This window comes from Perca fluviatilis, chromosome 23, assembly GCF_010015445.1.
Source record: "Perca fluviatilis chromosome 23, GENO_Pfluv_1.0, whole genome shotgun sequence".
NCBI classification, from domain to species: Eukaryota; Metazoa; Chordata; class Actinopteri; order Perciformes; family Percidae; genus Perca; species Perca fluviatilis.
Window position 1 is genome coordinate 13,819,580 of NC_053134.1, and position 25,116 is coordinate 13,844,695.

Here is a 25,116-nt window from a genome sequence, read left to right on the forward strand (position 1 = left end):
ATTTCTCTCAGTCCTCAACCGCTTCCTGAACGCTAACCAAGTGCTCCAAGTGAGAGCTGCCTAAACATAACCACAAAATCCCAATTGTAATTGGGTGTAAACTTATGCCAATCATTTGTATTTTAACGTAGTTGCTAGACACAGGGTCAAAGACACAAACAGAATGGAGAGAAAATATATATGTAGACAGAGTTGGGTAGCTGAGGAGGTATTTAAGGAGATGGTTGGAGTGAAGCAGAGGCACGAGGGCTATGGATGGCTTACTCCAGCTTTTGGTGTGTGTGTGTGTGTGTGTGTGTGTGTGTGTGTGTGTGTGTGTGGTGTGTGTGTGTGTGTGTGTGTGTGTGTGTGTGTGTGTGTGTGTGTGTGTGTGTGTGTGTGTGTGTGTGTGTGTGTGTGTGTGTGTGTGTGCGCTGCTGCTTACAGGGACATACATACACAGGGTGAGCATCTTTCTGTTATCCTTGCTTCCGGGATCTCTGTTTCCTTAGACTATCTGGCCTCCTCCCCAACTACCTCGGGTGTCTCTGTGATCATCTTAAGCTCTGTAAATGAAGAGTTTGTGTGGGAGAGAGAGAGAGAGAGGGCTGTGTCATGTGGTTTGTATTATTATTGTGTGTGCTGTGAGTTTGCATATCTATCAGTACAGTCTATAATACTTTAAAAAGGCTTTTGTGTTTTCTCGGTATTACTTCGTTCAGTTTGCATTTAACAAAATGATAGGCTTTTTTTTCATATATATATATATATTGTTATCTATTCTAAATGTACTTTTTAAAGGGATATTTTTCAAGTTTTTTAAATGCTCAAGTGGTATTTGAGACTCCAATGTACTCTGTAGTAACTCCAACTCACATCGACAATATATACAAAACACTTTACAAATAAAATTAACCATCTGGAAGGACTTGATCCTTTTTCTTTATCCATTTCTGCTCAAGGTTTGTTGGTCTTTTTGGGGTCTTGACCCTGCTTATTAATAATCATTGATTTAGTTAAAAATGTAAGTAATAAAGCCTGTTACTCCAGAGCGGAGTCTCTCTTTAGATTAAGTGTGTGGCTCTTAAAATAGCCTTTTTGTTTGTGATTCAGGATCAGGGTTAACCTCTGCTGCCGCTCAGGGTCGCGGCCGTACACCACATCCACCTCACCGTCTTCCTCTTGGTGCTTGGTGCAAAGCGGCGGCATCACCGATCACTCTCCCTTCCAGCACACGGGTCTCCTCGTAGATCAGCAACGGTACGCTTCACTCACGTTTGGCGAAGCCGGGCGGCCGAATAGTTAGCTAGCTGTCTGGATTTACCCTGCAGAGATCTGAGGAGCAGTTAACCTCAATCCTCATTACATCTACGGGTTTAGAACCTTGAAACACAAAGCGGAAGGTGTGGGACATCCGGCCTAAAAAGAGGGACATCCGGCGGAATTTCCGACGACACCTGATCAATCCCGGAAATGGAACGTTGTCGATATAGACTAACCCTCAACTGACCTGCGAAGAAGAAGACTAGAAGTAGCCTATCAGTACTTTGATATCCCCTGTGTTTTGTATAATTTTCTGTGGTTTGGTTTTGGACTTCAGATCTCTGATGAATCTTAAAGGTGATCGTATATTATGTGTTTACAGTTAACTACTTCCTGCCACATGACCTCAGATGGCCTGACAGGGTTTGGGTGTTGACTGTGTGTCCTGGGCCCTCCCGCTGTGTTGACCCATTGTAAATCATTTCACCCTGTCACTGTCGGCCAGCGAAAACACAGCAATGAATGAAGCCGTTCAAATCAACTGGTGTTTGGTCCCCTGCCGCGCACCCACACACACACACACACACACACACACACACACACACACACACCCACACACACACACCCCAAAGTTTGGCAAAAACAGGTGATATTGAGCTGTGTGTGTGTGTGTGTGAAGAAGAAGGTAGCAGTCCAGGCAGCACAGAGTAAGAACGAGTGAAGGTTATAAAAGAGCGATAGAGAACATGAGAGGAAACACTGCCTCTTACTGGTCATTGTCTGCTACTACAACAGATCAAAGAAAATCGATGGAGAGAAGAAACAAAACAAGTAAATACAGTTGAAATACTGGGTTTTATATCCCTTCACGTTTGTGGCTCCGTCTTGTGACGGCTCATTGGTTTCTGATCACCCGCTGCTGCCTTTCTGCTTTACAACACTGTGTTCCAAGAAACCTTTTGAAATAAACTGCATGAAATAAAGAAAGTCAGATAGAGAAGCGGCAGAGATTTTAATTATTCTGTCTTAGAAGGCTTTTCTCTGTGGTTTAGGTGTTTTTGAATTCTTGTATTTTTTCTTCTCTCATCTTTTGTTTCTCTTCTCCCCTCAACCATCATCCTTTTTTTGTCTGATTCCTTTTTTTTCTTCATTTCTTTTCCTCTGCGTGTGTGTGTTGGAGGTTATAGTATAATGAAGATTCCCAGTGCCCAGGTGCTCTTTCTAGATAATTACTGAGTGTGTTTTTCTGTAGCCAATCTCTGAACTGCCGCCAATACCAATCTGTCAACAGACACACACACACACACACACACACACACACACACACACACACACACACACACACACACACACACACACACACACACACACACACACACACACACCCTCTCCTGGGGGGAGAGGGAGAAACATAAAAATTAAATTAATCCCACTATCTTGTTTCTGATTGCAAGCTTTCGCCACTCTCAATCCTCTCAAGCTCTCGTTCTTAGATTTTTTTTTTTTTCAATCATTCTGTTGATCAATCCTCTATTTGTCTCTTTTCTATTTCTCTTTTCTCTCATCTCTACTTTCTTTTTTCCAATTTCTCTATCCATATCTTGTGCAGGTGTGTGTGCAGAGGATGTATCGACAAAACATTAGTCAGCTGTCTGGGGGAAAAGAGGTAGAGAGCAGATTAACCCGCATGCATGTTTTTTGTTCTTGAAACACGTCCATCACTGATTTGCTGAAATTATTTATTAATAAGTTGGTGACTGTAGCTGAGGTCGCCTGTAGACTGGACTGACAGGACCAGAGCACTGCATTGGGTTAAAAGGGATACTGACTCTTTGCCAAATTAGCTTTTGGATAACGAGGGAGACTGTTGCTGTTTCACCTCTGTCTGTCCTGTTTCTCTGTGGTTTTATGATGCTGAGCTACTTCATACTGTCCAGCTGAACATCCACAGACTGCATGGACTACGTATATTAAATAGATGGTGTGCCCAACCATTTGCACAATCCTGAGGTAATTGAAAGTGTCTTTCTTTAATCAAGGAAAGAAAATAAGCAAGTACTCACCTTTAGTGTAACTTGTACTTTAAGTGTATTCTAAAAATCAGTTATTCTGCCTTCATTTAGAGAATTTTTGATGAAATATTTTACTCAACTAAGAATGAAATGAGGGTGTACTTTCCAGTCACACTGTTGTCAACCCCAACCCCCATCCCAAAGTACATTGAGAATCCTGGTTGCTGCCCTCTTGTCCAGGTGAATGAATGGAAAATGTACTGTGAGCTTATAAAAAAGCAAAAGTGATAACTACATTTATCAAAGCAAATTACATGCATATAGTTTCAGTCAAACATCACCAGTCTAAAACCATGACGGTGAATATTAAATCAAAACCTTTTTGTTTTATTGCCATGGTAACACTAGTGACATAGCTGTAATTTAAGGCTGTTAATCCTGGGAAGCAGAAAAATATACAATGTTTTATTTCTTCCTATTTTCAACAGTGTGTCACAGTGTCAACAAAATTAAGCCAAATTCAGACAAAAGTGGGAATAAAAGCCTCTGGAAGTGGTTTACTACGCAGAGCAATGTCACAATGTCATTTTGCGTTCTGGTTCGCACCACTCTTAAATTTAATGTAGAGCTTTGTGCTATAACCAATATTTGGTCCATATTTCAGCCTACCGATGCCCCTATAACACCTTAATAAATTGAGAGAAGATAGTTCATATGCCCGTTTGACTTACTTATTTTATTCCATGCCTAGAATATAACATCTCCGGATGCCAATAGTGCCTGATTCCTGGGTTTTGTCGAGATTGTCCATGTTCTCCTGGAAGTAGGTTTCTGTGGACAAGATTTGTTTTTGTATTACAGTTTTTTCAATTACTTAAGCACAATTTTGAAGACAGGGACAGTCTTTTTAAAAACACTACACACAATAGCATAACCACCCACCCCAATTAGCAGAACACCTTTTGCAAAATGAAACACTCTTGCAAAAACTATACACTAATTTATAAAAACATATTTTTTGTTACCATATGAAACACACACGTTTCATTTGACTTAAGTTTTAACCAGTTACACACTCCTGTTGCTAACCCTAAAACACTTTTAGCAATTCTACTTCTCATTGATTAGAGTACTGTAAATGAAGTTACACAGAGAAATTTACAATAAGTTCACCAAACACTACACAAGACCAATGCTGCAGACTGAGGAAAATATAATTTATTTCTCTCCATATACCTAAATCAAGGTTTGCATGCTACTGCAGTAGCGTGCATAACACTGTTAGCTCAGCAAACAACAGACAAACATAAAATATGGTATCCAGTACAGGTTACAATCACAAAAAAACAACAAAAAAAAAGATCTGAAAAAGTACAGAAAATACTAGACCTTATCTCTTAGCCTAGCTGGATCTGGCCAGAGAATTTCATCAACATCAGGCAATATCCTCATTGGTAAGACAACCGTCTTGAATGTGGTCCGACCTTGCTTACAGCTGGGGGGGCGTCCGACTTGGTCAGGGGTCCTCCATGGCCTCAATGAAGGATTACCTGAGTCTGGGGCCGAGGAGATCGTAAATCCTCCTTTTCGTTCTCGACCCTCAATCCTTAAATGTCACCGGGAGGGGTATCAAAAGTGCTGATATGGTGCATACAATGAGTAGCTGATTACTGTAACTGTAGACAGATTTTCTTTTACCTGTTTCGCGTCCGAAATATCCTTATAACAGATGCCGCTGTATATCTACTAAGATTTGGCTGAACTCTTAGTCCAGCCTCCCTCAGCGTCAATCCGTGGTTCACAACATGGTCCACTAGTGTTGCGCGACTTGATAAATTTGGTCCTCTTCTTCTTTGAGCATATTCTCCGGCTTCAGGTCTTCCTCTCCCTCTCCCTCTTCCTCTACCTCCACCTTGGCCACTAACTCTGGCTGGGCCTCTTCCTCTACCTCCTTCTCCTCCTCTGTGGATTCCCCCTCTCACTCTCAGTCTTCTTCTTCTGACTCCTTCCATTTTGGTTGAAGGCAGGTGAACTTACCTGCTGCATTTTATATAGTGCTTAAACCTGATTGGTGTGTCTACAATTAAGCAATCATGTGTTTGCATACCTGGTGGCTGTGTTTAACCAATTGGTTCATTGGTGTGTTCATTTGAAAGCCTTTGCTTTTGAAATTGCAAGGAAATTACATCATGATAAATTTCTGTGTCAAATGCATACAAGTGTGTTTTGCAAATCACTGTGTGTGATGTTTAGCAAAAGTGTGAAGCTGACAACGTGCTACACGCAAATCTAGGCTAGTGTTTTGCTCCTTGAGTGTAAGGTTTTGCTAATTGTGGGAAAGTTTTAATTTTTAGTGTGTAAGCAATTGTAAAAAACTGTAACCTCTCTCATGTTGGAGGCAAAACTGCTGCTCTAACGAGTATCACTGACGTTATGAGAGACTGAGTAAAGTCGAAGAACAGTACTTCTACCGGAGGGAGGTTATTCTAGCACTCTTTCCACACTTTAATACTACCCGAGGTGTTTTTACCTCAGCAACAGAGAGCACTTGGTCTTTGAGCGTCAAACAATTCTTTCCAAAGCTGCTGAATCTCTGTCTGGTTGTGTTTGAATCAATGAGCGATGGTGGCAGAGAAACAAAATCTGTTTTTTCGGGGATTCAAAATCTGAACACTGAATCAACAACGGCTCTCAATCCATCAGCAACTACTACCAGACTGTGGCTACACTGGCCAGCTGCTCAAAAAGCCTCACACTTTGCTAATCTTTGGATGCAAAGGGTTAAAACACTTCTGTTGCGCCATATCTCCTGACTTTCATCCTACATATTTTAACACATGCAGCAGCATATATTTCACATCAGCGTCTGCCGCTGCCGAGCTGCTGAGGTCTGTCAAGCGCAGCACAACACTAGAATCAAGATCAGGTTTGTGTTATTCATTACATTCAATAAACGTACAGGGATCTGTCTTGTTGGCATTGGACTGAGGACATACTGTACTGGCACCCATTCTCTTATCAGTTCTACTTCTGGACCAGGGGATTGTTTTTTGTTAATTGAGACATTTGTGATTTGGCGGCCTATAAATGAAAATGTACTTTTCGTCTTAGGTTTGCAGTATTATGAAAACAAACAGTGGCCTAGTAAGTAAGATGATTTTGTACTATTTTTTTTTTGTTACCTTAAACTTCTTACTAGTAGTATCTCTTTATAATGTACATATTTAATTGACCTATTCACATGAGTTATCATATTATTTATACAACTACATAACATATGTATATGTTTATGTTCAAAATTCTTATTCTGATTGTGACAAATGTTTTTTTTTCTCCTAGACTTTCTCCAAGTAACTCAAATGTTTGTTGTCAAATGTTATATTTCCTTTGGTCAGGTGGGTTGGAGTTTTAAAACGTGCTGCTGCAGTAACAGTGGACACAGACAGAGGGCGCTACATCACTGAGACTCATTGGACACTTGAAAGAGTAGGAGGGAGATGAGAGGAAAGAATGACAGGGTGAGATGGAAGGATAAAAATAGAAAGATGTAAATCAGAGAACAGAAAGAGAGGAAAAACTGAAGGAGAGAAAAAGTTTGCAAGGGAGAGTGAGGGGATAAATGAAGCGTTAGCAGTTAAAGGCGACATTTTACACACAGGTGTGAATTCTCCCTCACTTTTCTCGTCCTTTCTCCATTTCTCTTCTTCTTTCGGCTGCTTTCACCAAATTAATTTCACAAGGCGACACCATCTTTCTTCCTTAATCCCACCTCCCTCCATCTGACTACTACCACTCTCCTCTCTCTACCCTTCCTTCCCATCATGCATGTTGGGTCCAGGCCATTTTGGCTGTACCATTAGTGACCAGCAGGGAAGGTGTGTGTGTATGTGTGTGTGTGTGTGTGTTTTGTCAGTATCAGTTTAGGAAATTGTAAAGAATAACCCTGGTCTATTACAACTAGGATCTTGTAGTTTTAGGGCATCACTCCCGTCAGTAACAATCACAAAATGGGAATTTGGGAACACAATGGCATCCTTATTCTAGTTAGCAGACTGAATTCTTGGTTCAGATGTACTTTCTGTAGTTGTGCATTCACAGTTTTCCTGTGCAATGAGAGATTATTATATTGACATTTAAAATTTTGTTTTCACCTCCTTTTATATAGTGGTTTAGATGATGAAGATGTTTGTTGGTCAGACAAAACAAGACACTTTAAGATGTCCTCTTGGGCTCTGGACACAATCACTAGTTTCAGCCCTAATGCTACAAATATAAGACCCAGGATTGTTACAAACACACACACACACACACACACACACACAAAAAAAAACACACACACACACACACACACACACACACACACACACACACACACACACACAGCAAAAATGTGCTGTTGTAGCCCCTATCACACTCGCCAGCAAAAGGTGACTCAACAGAAATCTCTGTCAGTGTCAAAAACCTTCTCTCCTCCCTCCCCCTCCTCCCTCCCCCCTCACTTTCTCCATCACTAGATACAGACAAACACACACACACAAATCCCTCCAGCTCCCCCTTCAGCCTTGCCCACCCTCTGTGGGCGCCGTTCCAGAGAGAGGCAGCATTAGCTGGGCAAGGAGCCCCAAGCAGAGCGCCTACGCGGCCGCCCTACAGCCCCCTGGAAGCCTAGAAAGAAATAGTATAGGAGGGAAGCGAAAAGGGATAAGATGAGGTGTGAAAAGAAAAGAGGGGAAGGACAAGGGGTTAAAAGGAGGAGGAGGGTGAAGAGAGGGAAGATGAGGAGAAGCGAGGAAATGCCAGTGGAGAGAGGATGAAGAGATAAGAGGATGCAAAAGCAGGGGAGACATGCAACAGAGGAGAGGATGGGGGGGAGACAAAAGGAGATTAGAAAAAAGAGAGATCAATAGAGAGATATGGAGAGAAGAAGAAGAAAGATACACAGCAAAGAGAGAAAGTGTTATGCAGAGAGGTCAGAGCAATGGACATATCTCTGGAGAGTGTGTGTGTATGTGTGTGTGTGTGTGTGTGTGAGAGAGAGAGAGAGAGAAGGAGGAGAGAAGAATACAGAGGAGGAGGAAGAAGAGAAGAGCAGTGGAGCGCAGAGATGGAGAGGAGGACTTGTATAAGATACATACTGAATGCCTAAAATGCGACCTTGGAAATCCATATCTGTGTATTTGTGTCTGTGTCTCTATGCACTTGCATATTTTTCCTTTTGTACTTTGTGTGTGATACATTTAAAGGATGAGGCTGGCTTTTTCTTCTAGTCAACAAATATGAAAAGCCCAAACCAACAGTGTGATAGTATGCCGATCTTAAAAGCATTTGTCACTATATTCCTGTAGTTATTTTTTTCAGCGTAGCTAGCTGGCTATGTAGGAAGATGACATCCCCCATCTTAACCAACCGACTAAGCTCGGATTGGTAACAGAAACCGTTGTCAATGGGACCCATCGCTGAACAAGTCAGAGATGAGGGCGGCTAAGCATATTCATGTTTATCGTAGTGAATAAATATGTCACTTGGTGCAGCAGAGTAGGTCACTGATGTGTTTTTAATCATTTTTGGACAACAATGGAGCTCTGTGTCACAGTAGAATAAGATACATCAGGCTTTGGCTAAACAGGCAAAAGGATCAATTATTATTTTTGTTTTTGGTCTTTTATACTTTTTGTTGACAATAAGAAAAGAAAAACAATCACCAACCAAATCCTGGACAAAGAATTATAACATTTAAGTCAAGTTTTAACCAGTTGTTTGTATCCTTGATAACAATGAGGACATTTTGGGTTATACGAGGACATCTGCGTGTGTGCATGTTCATGCACAATCTGCGTGTGCAATGGCAGTGCAGGGCTGTTTGCGTGTCAATAACAGTATCTGGAGGCCACAGAATTACATGACCTTGCATGCCACATGTGCTGTCTCCCACTGACTAAACACACACACACACACACACACACACACACACACACACACACACACACACACACACACACACACACACACACACACACACTTACTGTAAACACAAAGCCCCATGAAATTCTCTGACTCCTAGGAGTCTTTATGAGGCTGTCGCATTGGTAATGGAGAGCGAGGAGACAAGGAGGAGGAAGAGGTGTAAGAGAAGAAAGACGAGAGGAAATGTTGATCTGGGTAGAAAGAGACAAGAAGAGAAGAATGAAGGGAGAGGATAAGGGAGAGGTAGAAAGGAAGATGCAAAAAAAGAGGCAAATGTGGAAAGAGCAACCCTATCTCCTAATTTACATTGCCAAATATGATGTGGAGGACTTGGAATTGGTAGAATTGTACTGAATTGTTGCCTGAATCACCCAATCTAGGTAGTTTGACATCCTTATTTTACAAAAACCTCATAGGGAGGAGGTCAGGGTGGATAAATTGGCTTTCAAAGAAGAGGAATTTGATACCAGAGACCCACCTATTGTTGGGGTTTAGGCCACTGAAACAAGAGGTTAAGGTGAGGAAAAGATTGTAGCTTTAGCTGATATTTAAGTCAAAGTGTACCATTACAGTATGTGCTTCCAGCCAGTGTTGATTTCTTCAGTCCTCAACCGTTTCCTAACGTTAACCAAGTGCTCTGAGTTGCCTAAACATAACCATAAAAAATCCCACTGTACTGTAAACTTATGCCAATCATTTGTATTTTAACGTAGTTGTTAGGACATAGGGTTTGAAGACAGATGAACAGAATGGAGAGAAAATATATATAGACAGAGCAGAAGGAGGAGGTATTTAAGGAGATGGTTGAGTGAAGCAGAGGCACTGAGGGCTATGGACATTATTTCAGCTGGTGTGTGTGTGTGTGTGTGTGTGTGTGTGTGTGTGTGTGTGTGTGTGTGTGTGTGTGTGTGTGTGTGCTTGGCGTTACAGGGACAGGTGAGCATCTTTCTGTTATCCTTGCTTCGATCTCTGTTTCCCTTAATCATTCATTCTCCCTCTCAATCATTCTCGGGTGTCTTCAGATCATCTTAAGTTTGCAATGAAGAGTTTGTGTGAGAGAGAGAGAGAGAGAGACAAAATATGTGTTTGCATGGTTGGTTGTGTGTGCGTAGTTTGCATATCTATCAGTACAGTCTATACGCTTGTATATGTGTGCGTCTTTGTGTTTGAGCATGTGTGATCTGTTTGAGTCTTTATATTAGTCAGTGTTTGTGTGTCTGTGCCTGTTTGTGTACAGTATGTATGGGCCCAGCTATCCGTGTGTGTGTGTGTGTGTGTGTGTGTGTGTGTGTGTGTGTGTGTGTGTGTGTGTGTGTGTGTGTGTGTGTGTGTGTGTGTGTGTGTGTGTGTGTGTGTGTGTGTGTGTGTGTGTGTGTGTGTGTGTGTGTGTGTGTGTGTGTGTGTACCACAAGCCCCAGTGAGATCCAGCAAGCATGACGGAGAATGACAGGTTGATTTATGGCGAGGCTATAAGTAGAATGACTAGAGTGAGTGTGTGTGTGTGTGTGTGTGTGTGTGTGTGTGTGTGTGGGAGAAAAACATGGCAGAGAGGGATGTAAAAGAGGGGTAGGAAAGGAAAGATGGTGGAGAGAAAGAGGGAGAGCGATGGTGGGTGATGAGAGAAAAAGAGAGCTGAATGACAGAGCTAAAGACGACAGTGATGGGGAAAGGCAGGACAGAAAGAGAGAAGAAAGTAAAAGAAGGAAAGGGGTTAGAAAAGAGACTGATTGGGATTGTGGGAGTGGGATTAAGATGCCTATTTGCATATTGCTAAGAATGACAGAGAGAAAGAGAGGAAATATGACCAAGCTGTTACTGGCATGAAAAGATGGATAGAGGGAAAAGAGATTCCGGAGTAAAGAAAGTTTAGTTCTTGTTTGCGAAGGAGCCCCTATGAGTTGGTTTAATGACGAGCGGCGCTGGGCTCGGCTCACTTAGTGCAGCATTCTGTGAGTCTCAATAGGAAAATAACATTTTCTTCACAATTACATTTACATTTTTAGACATTTAGCCAATGTTGTTATGCAGAACGACATACACGGAGTGCAAATGAGCTTCAATTCCCAGATCAGCAACAACGCGGAGCGAACAATATCCAGGAGAACGTTTAAGAGCTCTGACGATTACTGTGACTGCCATGAAGGAGGAAGGGTGCTACGAGATGATAGATGCTATTTCGTTAACAAAGGCAGTCTTTTTTTTATCAAGCATTATGTAGCAGCAGCTGTCATGTAAGTGTGAGATGGAAAGTACATTTTTAATGAAATATTTCAGGGCCTTGCACTACCACATTATAATTAATCTGACACCTCTATCTTGCATTTGGCTGATTCTTAAAAACAATTATTTATATGTCTTACTTAACCAGAGAATAAACAACAAGGGTTGAATGTGGTTCTAACACTGGTTAATTTCGATGTGAAATGGTAAACGGGCTATTATAGTTAAGTCCTTGATTGCCATACCACACCCTTTTATTTATTATTTTTGGGCAATTGTATGCCTTTATTAGATAACTGAAAGAGATGAGAAATGACATGCAACAAAGTTCCCCAGTAGTCTTAGAGATACAGTATTGTACTACAACATGAATTTACAGAGCAGGTTATTGCATTAAAGGGGCATTCCATCAATTTTCAACATCAAGATCAGTTTACTCCTCATAGTCGGGTACAAATTAGCCTGTGTAAACAGTTGTGTAACGTCTTCTGTGGCTCTGCAGGGAGCTTTCTGAAGTCTGAAAAAAGTCTAATGAAGAGACACTATTAAGCTGCATGGTAAAGTGGTAAATGGTAGATGTAGGATCCAGTTTTTTTTGGAGCTTCACCCAAACTAGGTACTAAAAGTCAGGACATTTCTGCCTCTACTGAGCCGATTTTGATGAGTCATGTTTCTCACACATACCTCAAAATAAACCAAACAAAGAAATTGGTATTACAGTGAAAAGTGACACACTGACCTTTGGTAAACCAACCTGTGACTTGTACGTGTGTGTATACACTTTGTATCAATGGGTCGACTGTGAAAATGGCGACAATGAACATTGTCTCAATTAGGAAATAATAGTTTGACCAGACAAGACCAATGATAAAGCAATTGGATTTGTCAATGTAAAGCAGCGCTTTATTTTGAAATGTCAAAGATAAGAGAATGTGGGCATGTATTCAATCGCAGTGGAGCTTTTAATTTGAAACAGCAGATGTTCAGTGTGTCCTTTAATAGGCTAATTCAATCTGAACTGTGCGTCTGAAATGTAAGTGTTGTCATGAGATTCTTCCGGTTTAAAGGGAAACAAGAACAGCCTGAAACACACACACACACACACACACACACACACACACACACACACACACCTGCCAAAACAATTGCTCCCATGACAACCTGACAACCAAGAGGGCTTTGAAGCGTGTGTGTGTGTGTGTGTGTGTGTGTGTGTGTGTGTGTGTGTGTGTGTGTGTGTGTGTGTGTGTGTGTGTGTGTGTGTGTGTGTTGTGTGTGTGTGTGTGTGTGTGTTTTAACATCAGTGCAACCAACAATTTATATTTTCTTTCTCCTTCAATGTCTTTTCTTTGCTTGCTCTTTTAATCCTTTTATCTTTTCTTTTTCTGTTTTGCATAGGAAACTGTTCTATCTGCCCTCAGGTAAAATAAAAAAGTGAGAATCAAGAAAGCAATAAAGAGAGAGAGAGAGAGAGAGAGAGAGAGAGAGAGAGAGAGAGAGAGAGAGAGAGAGAGAGAGAGAGAGAGAGAGAGAGAGAGAGAGAGAGAAAAAAGAGAGAGAGAAAGAAAAAAAGAGAGAGAGAAAAAAAAAAAAAAAAAATATCTTGACTCTCCTGGTAGGAGCTGGTCTTGGCATGCAGCCAGAAAACCCCATGGCGCACACAGACGCACACACATATTTAGGTCTCGCTGGCCTGCTCCAGGGCTTTGTTGATTATTTCTGCTGGGAGGATCAAAGACATCGAACCCCCTCCTCTATCCTCCATCCATCCATCCATCCTTCATGTATCTGTCTGTTCACCAGTCCATCTGTCCAGACATTCATCAGTCAGTCCATCCAATCTTCTATCAGATAGATAGATGTGCCACAAAACCTATTGTATTTAATGCAACCAAATTAGAATATTACTCTACTTCACTGTCGTAACAGCCACTAATTTCAGCAAAAAATAGCAAATATATTTGGGCTCTCCTGGTTTTTTGTGAGTCCAGGCTGAATCTGGTGTCTCCAGGTTTTCAATTGTCAGGATGGCCGAGCGGTCTAAGGCACTAGACGCAAGGGTTGACTCCTTCCTGAGCAAAGGGACTTCTGGTCTCCTAATGGAGGTGTGGGTTCAAGTCCCACTTCTGACAGAGATTTTTACCTGCAGGTTTCATCCCTGTGTGTCCTCAAGCAACTAGACAGACTGCAGCCAACCTTGGCCTCTGATAAGGACTTCTGTTTATGGCAGCTGGTGAACCTTGTCCTCTGATAAAAAAGATTCCTCTTAACTTATGAACAGAGTGTAACAACAGTTCACATATAATTCAAAGGGCCCTGACACACCAGTGTATGTGGCCCACAAATGCATGTAGGTTCTGTAGGGTGCACAGCAGAGGCAAGGGTGAAGACCGACTGGGTGTCGAGCATTCCATTGATATGGTTGTTCGATGATGCCAGACAGCCTCTGCCCAAACATGATATTGATATATTTGTTTACATGATGCAAAAGACATGCTATGAAGTCCCGCTATCAGTCAGCTGTTACAACAGTCTGTAGGTGAGCGCTGCTCCCTGTTTTGGCTGCATCATTTTTACATGATGATTCCTGAGGTTCTAGCCTGGCTAGCTCAGTTGGTAGAACATGAGACTGAACATGAGAGATTTCTGAAACAGATTCAGCAACTGCATGGTCTATTTCTCACTTAAAATGTTGAATTCTTAACTAGCTACCATGACAGTCTTTGAATTTCTGGAGAAAACAGACCCATGTGACGCGTTCGTCCAATCAGCTGCCGGTTTTCATTTTTTGGGCGACAATACAGATTAGCGCCGCCTGCTGTTATGGAGACGTATTACGTCTCATCTCTTTGGTGTGTTCTGAGGCATTTTTTTGGCCAACTCGGGGAGACTGATCAGTCCAACTGCCTTTTCTGCCGAGGGTTGGCCGTCTGGTTGGTGTGTAAGCAGCTTAACTGAACTGGACTGCTAATTAAATGATACCTCTGAGAACATGATGTCTAAGGGCACTTCACTGTCTGTGGTCTACCATTGCCTGCGTTTTTTTTTTAGCCTATTGTATTCAATGCAACCAAATTAGAATATCACTCAACTTCGCTGTCCTTACAGCAACAATTTTTTTCACCAAAAAATGGCAAATATATTTGGGCTCTCCTGGCTTTTTGTGAGCCCAGGCTGAATCTGGTGTCTCTAGCTTTTCTGTTGTCAGGATGGCCGAGCGGTCTAAGGCGCCAGACTCAAGGGTTGCTTCCTTCCTGAGCAAAGGGACTTCTGGTCTCCTAATGGAGGCGTGGGTTCAAATCCCACTTCTGACAGAAATTTTTACCTGCAGGATTCATCCCTGTAGTTTGGCGATAAAGATATTGTTCATTTTGTGTTTGTATAAATCAAGTGGGAGAGGGAGCCTTTAAATAAGCCTTCATTTTAAGACAAAAGACACAATGAAGTGTTATACAATATACATGGGACTGTCGTTCAACCACTATGTCGGGGTTTGTCTGTTGTGCTGTTCAACAGTAAAGACAATTCACTTAACCAAAGTGGCATTTAAATTGTTGCATTATTGTTTATATGACAGCGATGCAGACTGCAGCCAACCTTGTCCTCTGATAAAAAAAATTCCTCTTAACTGATGAACAGAGTGTAACAACAGTTCATATATAATTCAAAGGGCCCTGACATACCAGTGTCTGTGGCCCGCAATTCTGTAGGTTCTGCAGGGTTAACAGCACTTTATTCAATTGATGACAGCAGAGGCAAGGGTGAAGACTGCCACAGACTGGGTGTCGTCCCAAACATGCCATTGATATGGTTGGTTGCATGATGCAAAAGACAAAATCGGCACGCTGGCTATAAATCAGTTGTTACTACAGTCTGTAGGTGAAAATGGTCCCATGAGTTACAAGTTTGTAGCCTGGCTAGCTCAGTCGGTAGAGCATGAGACTCTTAATCTCAGGGTCGTGGGTTTGAGCCCCACGTTGGGCGCTGGAGTTTTTAAAAGGGGCAATAAGCTTGGGGCCAGAAGTCCTTCAGCTACTTTCCAAGAGTTTCTCCAACTGAACTCAACTGCTGATAAAATGAGACCTCTGAGAACAAGATGTCTATGGTTACTTTGCTGATAGTCTGCAGCATGGAGTAATTTTTTTAGGTGCTCGTGTTTTTGGAAGAGCTAATTAGAAAAGTCCTGCATTCAACACAGCTTCCTGTGAGTAAATCAAATAATTCCAAAAGTTTAAGAAAGGCCCTGAACAACAGTATACATGTAGCATGTGTGTGTGTGTGTGTGTGTGTGTGTGTGTGTGTGTGTGTGTGTGTGTGTGTGTGTGTGTGTGTGTGTGTGTGTGTGTGTGTGTGTGTGTGTGCATTGTGGGGAGTTTGTAGCTCTGGGTAGGGCACAGAGTGACGTCAACAGCTGCCATCAGCAAGGTCAGGGCCCTGTATATGTATGTTTGTATCTGAGAGACAGTCTGGAGACACAGTAACATCTTCAGCTGTTGCTTAAGTTGTAAAAGAGTTGTCACTGCCTCACTCAGTCTCTTCCTTTCTTTCTTTGTCCTTCATTTTTCCCTTTTTTTCAATCCTTTTTTCCTAAACTCCCAAATGTTAGACCCTTGGCCTCTTTTTAATCTTTTCATTTGTTATTCTTGAAATTATCCACGTTCCTGAAAATGTCCTCTTCCTCCTGCAGTAATCTCACCAGTCAGTGGCGCTCTGAATCAGCTGCTTATGAATTCTCTTTGAGCCGTGGAGCCTGAAGGTCTAACCTTCAGTTGAACTCCCATAGCTTTGTGTGTGTGTGTGTGTGTGTGTGTGTGTGTGTGTGTGTGTGTGTGTGTGTGTGTGTGTGTGTGTGTGTGTGTGTGTGTGTGTGTGTGTGTGTGTGTGTGTGTGTGTCAGTGATGTGAACCCTCACCTCTGACTCTCAGTGCATACGTGTCTGAACTTACAGCTCTACCTAACACTATTCTAACTCTATCTATCTCTATCTATCTATTTAGCTGTCTATCTATCTATCTATATTTTCTCTCTCTTCAGTCTCTTTTCTCTCTCTGATCCCCTAGTGCCTGAGGCCGGATGGGTTAAAGGAGGTGTGTGTGTGTGTGTGTGTGTGTGTGTGTGTCTGTGTGTGTGTGTGTGTGTGTGTGTGTGTGTGTGTGTGTGTGTGTGTGTATACGCACTTCATACTGAAAACGAGGGCATTAGCCATTCCTCCCCTGTCTAAAAAGGAAATACCAAATTACTGAGGGCCTCTCTCTCTCTCTCTCTCTCTCTCTCTCATATTCACTCTCTCTCTCTCCCAATCTCATGAGTGTTTCATTTGTTTTGTCGAATAAGGCAAAAGAGAATTCTTCAGTTCTGACATTGGAAAATCAAACTGTTGCATTTACATTAAATGTCCTACATTCTATATTCTCTCTGTTGTGCTAATAATAAATATAGATTACAAAAGAAAGAGAAAACCAATATTACATGACCCACATGGGCCACCATAACAGTTTTAAGGCTCCTTGTCATAGATTTCCAAAGTCTCATGAACTCTACTAAAAATATTCCCTCATCTGGTCTTTAAGCATTCAGTTGGATTGAGATCTGGTGACTGTGAAGGCCATTCACATCACTAATTATGTTTATGTTTAGCTGCCATATTTTTCAAACATCTGATGACACATGTTGCTTTATATTAGATGTTTTCTTTTTTTCCCAATCCCTTTGTGATAGGGTCAATTTAACTGGCTACCTAAAATAGAAAAGCAGTAGAAAGTATCTGTATGTTGTAGTTGAAAATGTTATAGTTGTTCCCACAAGAGTCATGATGTGGATTTACAGAGATCGTACAAGGTCCTGAGCTGGCAAATTCCCAGGTCTTACATGGAAAATAAACTTTATTGCTGGCTGCTGTCCCCATATGATACCTGCATAAAAACCATAAACAAAGCATCTGGGAAAGGAGATGGAGACCATCTTTCTTCTTCTTGCTTTTTAGATTGTTTAGGTTTTAATAAGACACTAACATTGTCTTTGAGGGCAATCTTGTAGCACTAAATGGCCAAGATGAACAGCAAGATGCATCATCTATATACATATATATATTTAGATTAAGATGATAGAAGACATAAATGATGGGAGCAAAAAAGAAAAGTGTTAAAAAATAGAAGAAAGGGCAAGAGAGGCTGACAGAAAGGAGCAAGAGAGAGACAGCAAGCAGAGAAGAAAAAAGCGTGTGTGTGTGTGTGTGTGTGTGTGTGTGTGTGTGTCGTGCGTGTGTGTGTGTATGTGTGTGTACATGTGCTGGAGGTGTGCCAGGGAGCCTGCCAGCCAGCAAGGCTGAGCTGTAGGGCCCCTGCTGGGGGTGGAGGGTTCAGGCGAGCCCCCTGCCTCCACCGGCCTACTGGAGCATGCTGGGAAAGAAAGAGGGGGGAGAGGGGGAAGGGAGATATGGAGAGAGAGGAGACCCTGAGAGGGAAAAGGAAGAGGAGGGATATAGGGAAAGGGGTGGATGTTGATGTAGAAAGAGAGGTAGAGAAGGTAAACCCAGAGCTGGAATGTGAGAGGAATGCAGGGAAAGGAGGAGTTTTCCTCTGGCTGGAAATAGAAAAGGAGAGAAAGAGAGAGGTGGAGGAGTTGGGAAGGAGGGAGATCCTGGAGACCTATGGCACTGCAAAACTCTCCTCTTATTTATTCACGCCTTCACTTTAACTGCGTACTCTCAAGATCCAGACTTTTTTTCAGACATCTTCTTTCCAAGTAAGACTTAACAAGAACAAAAAAAAACATTTACAGTCAGACAATCACATAACCATCAGAGAGGAAACAATAAATACAAAGTTTATTTTAACAGTTCATTCTTGACCTTGGAAACAGCTATTGAGAAAAAAGGATTCAAAGTTCACTTACTCGCTTGTTCCAGAGCTTTCAACCGCATCTTTTATCAGCAGATGGAGTTGCACAGTTGTCATGGAACTGTAGATGTTCCAACTTTCCATTATCGTAGGCACTTTTACAGCTTCTCGTCCATGCCTGCTTAAAAGTAGAATTCGATAGACATATACAGCAGTGGTTGAAGGATCTCATGTCTTATAATTAGGGTTGGGTATCGTTTTTTTTTTTTCGATTCCGGTGCTAAATCGATACCTTTTAAAACGGTGCCGGTGCCTGAACCGGTACTTTTCAATAAAGTTTAAAAAAATAAAAAAAAGAAGAAGAAAAAAAAGAAGGGTAGTAAACAACAGTCAGTGACTTGTTTAAAGATTTAATAATAATTTAATAACTATAACAATAACAATAACTTATTTCACCAGTAAATTGCTGTTGAACCCCAGATGGGAAAAGGGTATTTTACAATTACTGTGAATGCACCACGAGGCTACCTGTTTTAAGTGAATGCACCGTCTGTGTTGTTTAATTCCGACAACGGCAGCTGCAAGTGAACGTCTGTGTTGTTTACAAACATACTGTATATCTATGAATTGCGACAACGGCAGCTGCTGCTGCCACAGTGAAATACAGTCACACTTTACACTGTTTAACGTTAGCTGTCAGCATTTTACCGGTGTTTAATCCAGCTGCTAGCTAAAGGTAGGCTAACGTTACATGCTGTCAGGTGTAGTGTAAAGTCAAGCACCGAAATGAGGCACCGAAACTTACGTTCTTATTCGGTCTCGTTACTACCGTTTACGTCGGCACCGGTTCCCTATTGGCACCGAGTTTCGGTACCCAACCCTACTTATAATAATCACTGACTAAAGCTTACAGTTCACCTGCCTTTTTATTTCCCACTACATTCCTGAGTATACAAATATAATTTACTGCAGTTAATTGAGCTTATATTCAAATCATACTGCTTAAAGATAAACTAGTTGGCTTGAAAACATGTAATCACCAATTTCAGGCTTTTTCTCTAGGCATGGTTACATGTACTGAAACATACAGCATGCAAACTATGTACTCTTAGGCAATACTTTCACAGTTGAAATACCAATTAACTGATGCATAACATCAGGGTTGTAATCAATCTTTAAGGTTATTGGAGCCTGTAAATGTTTTTAGCCTTTTGGAGTTTTTCTCTCTCTTTGTATCTCTTCATATCTGTATTTTTGTCTTTTCCTCTCTATCTTGTTCTTTCCTGTTCATGTTTTGGCATGAGTGTGGAGCAGTACTGCCAACGCTTCTGAACACAGCGGGAAATCTTTGTTTCTTCTTCTTCCTCACTCTCTGGGGGATTGGTGAGACATTCTCTTATTTGTCCTGTTTTATCTGCATATGTATATTGTGTGTTTTAATATGTGAGTTTTTTTTTCATGTGCCTGTTGGAAAAAAAAGGAAAAGGGTGCAGGAATGTAGGGAAGGAAGGGTGAGGAAAAGGCGGGATAAAGAGGTAGAGTGAAGGGAGATGGAGCTGACTGAGCATCTGAGGAAGAGAAGAAGGAAGATGACATAAGCAGCAGGAGAAAGCAGAGTAGTTGATTGTAATGAGAGATGGTAAGAAAAAGGGGGGAGGTGGCAGAGAGGTGAGGGGGAGGTGAGTAGTGTCAAGTGTCACATTTACACATGTGAGGGAGGGGAGGAGAGGAGAGGAGGTGGGCGAGGGAGAGGGGGGGGTTACAGAGGTAGACTTGCACTGTATGTGGTAACGGGACAGTGTTACCACAAAAATCAATAGGCCTGTCTGCACAATGGCTGCGTGGGCGTGTGTGTGTGTGTGTGTGTGTGTGTGCGTGTGCGTGCGCATGCATGTGTGTGGTCAGTCTGAGCTTTAATTGAAGTCCTGTGTCAGTGCCATAGTAACACGGACTACGGGATGTTCAGTAGATGTATTAACATTAACTTTCACCTCTCTGACACAGAGCTCCCTGTTCTCAGTGTCTTTGGTGTCCTTATGTCTTTGTTTGCTTTTTTGTTTTTTTTTAAATCTTTTTTTAGCTCAGGGTATGGAGAAGGAAGGGTAAGAATACTTACATAAATCACATTTAACAATGGCTTCCTGTATAACTCAGCCAAGCACAACTGACCTTTATCATCTGAATAATTAATAATCATATCCCAACAATTTACTTGTGTAGTAAAGACAGACAGCTGGTTCATCCTCCTCTTCTTCCTCATTCTCTAACACCACTGTTTAATTCCTGTTATCCTGCACACTAACATCTCATGTTGTTCACGACTATTCTGCCCATCAGTTGTCTCGTGAGGGTTCCCCATATCAGCCCATCACCTGACCCAGTCACAGCTGCTCGTCATTCCTCCATCAGCCCCCGTATAAATACACATGTGTTAATGTTCTGCTACATGCATAAGCTCAGAATCTACACTGTAGGCTATGAGTAGATGTTGGTCTGACGCTGTACTAAAAATCTAAATCTACGCTGTAGGTATCCATTCCTGTTATATCCGGCTTGGTGACAACAGCAGACATTTTTTATTAGTGTTAAAGTTCAAATCCTGCTTTCTCACCTCCACACAATGGTGAATCACTGCATGAAGTGGGCATGCTTGAGGGATTCTGTTGTGTTAGGCCACGTCCACACGTACCAAAACGATCTTTTTTTTACCTGTCTTCCCTGGATTCGTTTCAAGAATAGTTGCGTCCAAACGAAACCATTTGTAAAAGACTTAACACGCTACTTCATATTACAGGCCTATAGGCGGCGCTGTTTCTGCTACAGAAATTCACCAAAAAACGGAGAAGAAGAGCATAGTTAACTTCCACTTCCCATCATAACATGACTAGCTAGATTAACGTTCTCTTAAAGCTGCTGTAGGTAAGATTGTGAAGATCCAGGACTTTGCCAACAAATTTGAACATCGACAACTTCTCAGTCCCTCCCCCCTTTCTGTTACAGCCCAAACCGTCTCCTAAGCCCCTCCCACACAACGGAGTTTGACAGAACTGCCGGCATGTCAGACATTTTCAATAACTAAACACTAACACAATGTTAACTTTACTCACCAACAGTAAAACAATGCTAACTAGCAGGCTACTGTTAGCCAGTTCAGCATCATATCAGACCGACCACTGTGCAAACGTTACTATCATCCTCACCAACGTAGCTTTGTGGACTTCTGACTACTAATAACCAAGTGAAAGTTAAATCATTCATGGTAATTATGTTACCTGTCGAGAAGAAATGTGGCTACATCTGCATTGTTCTTCAGATCTTTAAAATCCCAGAGCTCATGCCAACTCTGAAAAGCCATTTCACCCAAGTTTTGGGAAACCTTTCTGCAGCTCGTGCACGGGGAATGGGAAGGGGAGAAAGCTATTATATGCATGTACGTGCCTAAGCAGTGATTGACAGGCAGATAGACCCCCCCCCTGTGGCCCTGATTGAAGAAAATCAACCGGGAGCGGTGGAGTTTTGCCAATCGCACTACAGGCTGTAGGTGGTGCCAGAGGAGCTGGATTTCTTTTATATTACATAATTCATGTAGTTCTACTGGAACATAGGGTCAGTTTCAGCAAATATGACAGAAAGTTAGTTTTATAAGACTTACCTACTGCATCTTTAATATATCCATGGACTATAATAACTTAATAATAATAAAGCTTGCGTCTGGTCAGCTATGTTTTCGTACAGTGTTTTGGATGTTTTTAAACTAAACAGTACGGCAATCATGCTAATGAATACAATTATTTTTTCAGCAGACAACAGTTACAACACGATTGAGCTAGCAAAGCAGTTTTGTGTTTATATGTGCGAGCGGAATTTATTCAGTTTGGCAAATCCCACGGTCTCTAAGCTACAGGTCTGGCTGAGTAAATAGGGAGGGACCCATCTGCTAGCGATAGGGGCCGAGACTGAGAGAGCTACATGGAGCTACATGGATAAATGTGCACCAAACAAGCCACTTTGAAATTTTGCTCTTCTCATGAATACAAAAGTTGTGAGACCCTCCCCTGTAGACTAAAAAAAATTGGATGACCCTCCCATCAACAAAGAATAAAAACACATGACCCTTCCCTATTTTCCTCCGGTGGTCCATTCCATAAATACCGAACGGCCCCTTAGCTAGACGAAGTTAGCTGGTTTGACCATGGAGATGGGATATGCTCGCTTAGCTTCACCGCAGTGAGTGAAGTCGTGTGTGGCCGTGCACTAGAGGTTGAGGGGTGTGGCGATGACATCATCGATATGGACATATTGGTATTCGCCATCCAAACGAAGCCAAACGAGAGCCGTTTTCAAATTTTTTCACCCTGAGACCAGGTTTCAAAAATGTGTGTTTTCAGGCAGTACGTTTACAGAATTTGTTTGGACGGTCGGCCCAAACGATGCAAAACGTGCGTTTGCATCAAAAAGCGTCTCCATGTGGATGGCCCTTTAGAGGTTCTTGCACCCCTGAAAAGGTTTCTGTGGTGGAAAAGGGCCATAGGTTGCTTTGTTGCCTTGGTGTTCATGCCTTAGCTCTGTTGTACCTGCCTTTACCTGCTCTGATTGACTCTCTGCCCACTTTCTGACTCTTACCTACCTCACCCCTCTGAATCTTACAACTGTAAACTTGCCCTTTAACAAAGTAAAGTTAGTTTTGCTACACCTGCTCTGTCTCTAGACTGCTTTTGGATCTGTATTCAGTTGTTACGACTCTTTTGTTACAGTCAAGCTCCTCTCCCTTTGCCTCTTTCTCTCTTGTCGATCTTGCATTTTCAGCAGTTATGGAATGAAATATTGATAGATTTTCTTCAGGGAGACACTTCCCTATTGATGGAGCCTTACACCAAGGACACAAAGCATGAAACATAAAATACACACAAGGACAGCGAGAATGAAGAAAGAGGTAAAAGACTTTTGCTGGTTGTAGATGTACGTCTGGAGAAGCCCACGGTCGTGTGTGTGTGTGTGTGTGTGTGAATGTGTGTGTGAATGTGTGTGTGTGTGTGTGTGTGTGTGAATGTGTGTGTGTGTGTGTGTGTGTGTGTGTGTGTGTGAATGTGTGTGAGAATGATCAAACTGGTCTACTTATCAGAAAAGCTCTGGAGAGACAGATTTCGGACAAACCGAGAGAAAAGGGAGGGCACCAGAAAAGAGTTTGGATTTAACATTCATTCATAACATATGCATATACCATTTATGCCGTAGTGGAGAATACTGAAACCTAAATTGGAATAATAAAAAAAGAGAAGAAGAAAAACAGGCATTGGCTTCAATGTCTTTTTTTTCTGTTCAGACTTCTTTCCATCTTTTCTTTTTCTTCCGGCATCGCTCATCTTTTTCCTAGTTTCCCTCTCCTTCATTCCTTGTCACACACACACACACACACACACACAAACACACAAAGCCATTTTGACACTTAAACTAAGTGCACTCACACACACCCTGTTCCCTTACTCCCTCCTCTTACCACCCACACAGAAACGAGGACACATACAGGCCACAAAACACACACACACACACACACACACACACACACACACAACACACACACACACACACACACACACACTGGATCCCCCCACACACAGAGTACTTTCAGCACTTTCTTCTTTATCATACTCAGCAAGATCAGATGTCAACTCGACTGACACAACACACACAGAGGCTGTATTTTTCTTTTCACCACGCTCTGTTTCCTCCTCCCGCTTATAGAATATATGCATTTTTAAAAAACCCTCCCACACACACAGACAGACTTACACAGAGTGGGATATGCTGCATGAATGGTTAACCTCTACACACAAAACTCATGAGAGGGAAAAAGATGAAAAGACAGAAAAATATTTAGGGGAGTCAGAGAGAGGAGATGTGGCCAGGAAGGAGGGATTGAGAGTGAAGAAGAGGGGTTGGAGAGGTTTAAAAGGAAAAGATTAGAAAGAGATGAGTAAGGAGAACATAGACAGACAATTCAGCATTCAAAGATAGAGACATGATAGCCCTAACCTTTAGCTACACATGTAAGCAAAGAGTATCTATTAGAGCATGCATGCAAGACACAAATGGTTCTTTATTCACACACACACACACACACACACACACACACACACACACACACACACACACACACACACACACACACACAGAAATGAAACATGAATAAATGATTTTCATGCACTGACAAAACCACTACGAGCCAAGATGCTCTCACACACATGCTGGCAGCACACGCAGTATACAACAATAACACACACACACACACACACACACACACACACACACACACACACACACACACACACACACAGTTAAATGACATGCATATTTTCATGCAGGCAGCATGTAATGACACAGACATTGACACACATACAGAAACACACGCTTATCCTGCACTTACTGACATGAGGGATGTTTCGACATTACACACACGTACACATATGCTTGTCACATTCACATTTACACAATACATGGAATTCTACAACATTATACAGTATACAGTATATAATACAGTCAGCCTTTACATGTCGGCATGTAGACTAATGCTACTACTTTTACTACTTTTTTTCAACAAAATTTAAATACATAATTAAATCCACAATCATTAAAGGGGTGATATAATGGTTATATAGGGTAGGTAAGGTCTCCTAATAGGGTATGTAACATTGGTTGGGCTGAAAATGGCCCAGGTGCTATTCTATGGGTCTGTGAATACCCTGTGAATATGGGCCTATTTGGAACGACAGCTTTTCTTCCAAATATGGTATGCTCATGAATATTTAGATGAGCTGCGCGCTGATTGGTTGAGCGAAGCA

At 41.9% G+C, this 25,116-nt stretch overlaps 1 protein-coding gene and 3 non-coding genes across 7 annotated transcripts in view; all 4 read left to right on the plus strand.

Moving 5' to 3' along the window:
* The window catches only part of wnt5b (wingless-type MMTV integration site family, member 5b), a 92,809-nt gene that overhangs the window by 17,387 nt on the left and 50,306 nt on the right, over window positions 1-25,116 (plus strand). The window lies entirely within an intron of this gene.
* trnal-caa lies at window positions 13,460-13,570 on the plus strand. The gene is made up of 2 exons: window positions 13,460-13,497; window positions 13,525-13,570. It is a non-coding gene; the product is annotated as a tRNA-Leu (tRNA).
* trnal-caa lies at window positions 14,642-14,752 on the plus strand. Its single transcript has 2 exons — window positions 14,642-14,679; window positions 14,707-14,752. It is a non-coding gene; the product is annotated as a tRNA-Leu (tRNA).
* On the plus strand, window positions 15,350-15,422 carry trnak-cuu. The gene has a single exon. It is a non-coding gene; the product is annotated as a tRNA-Lys (tRNA).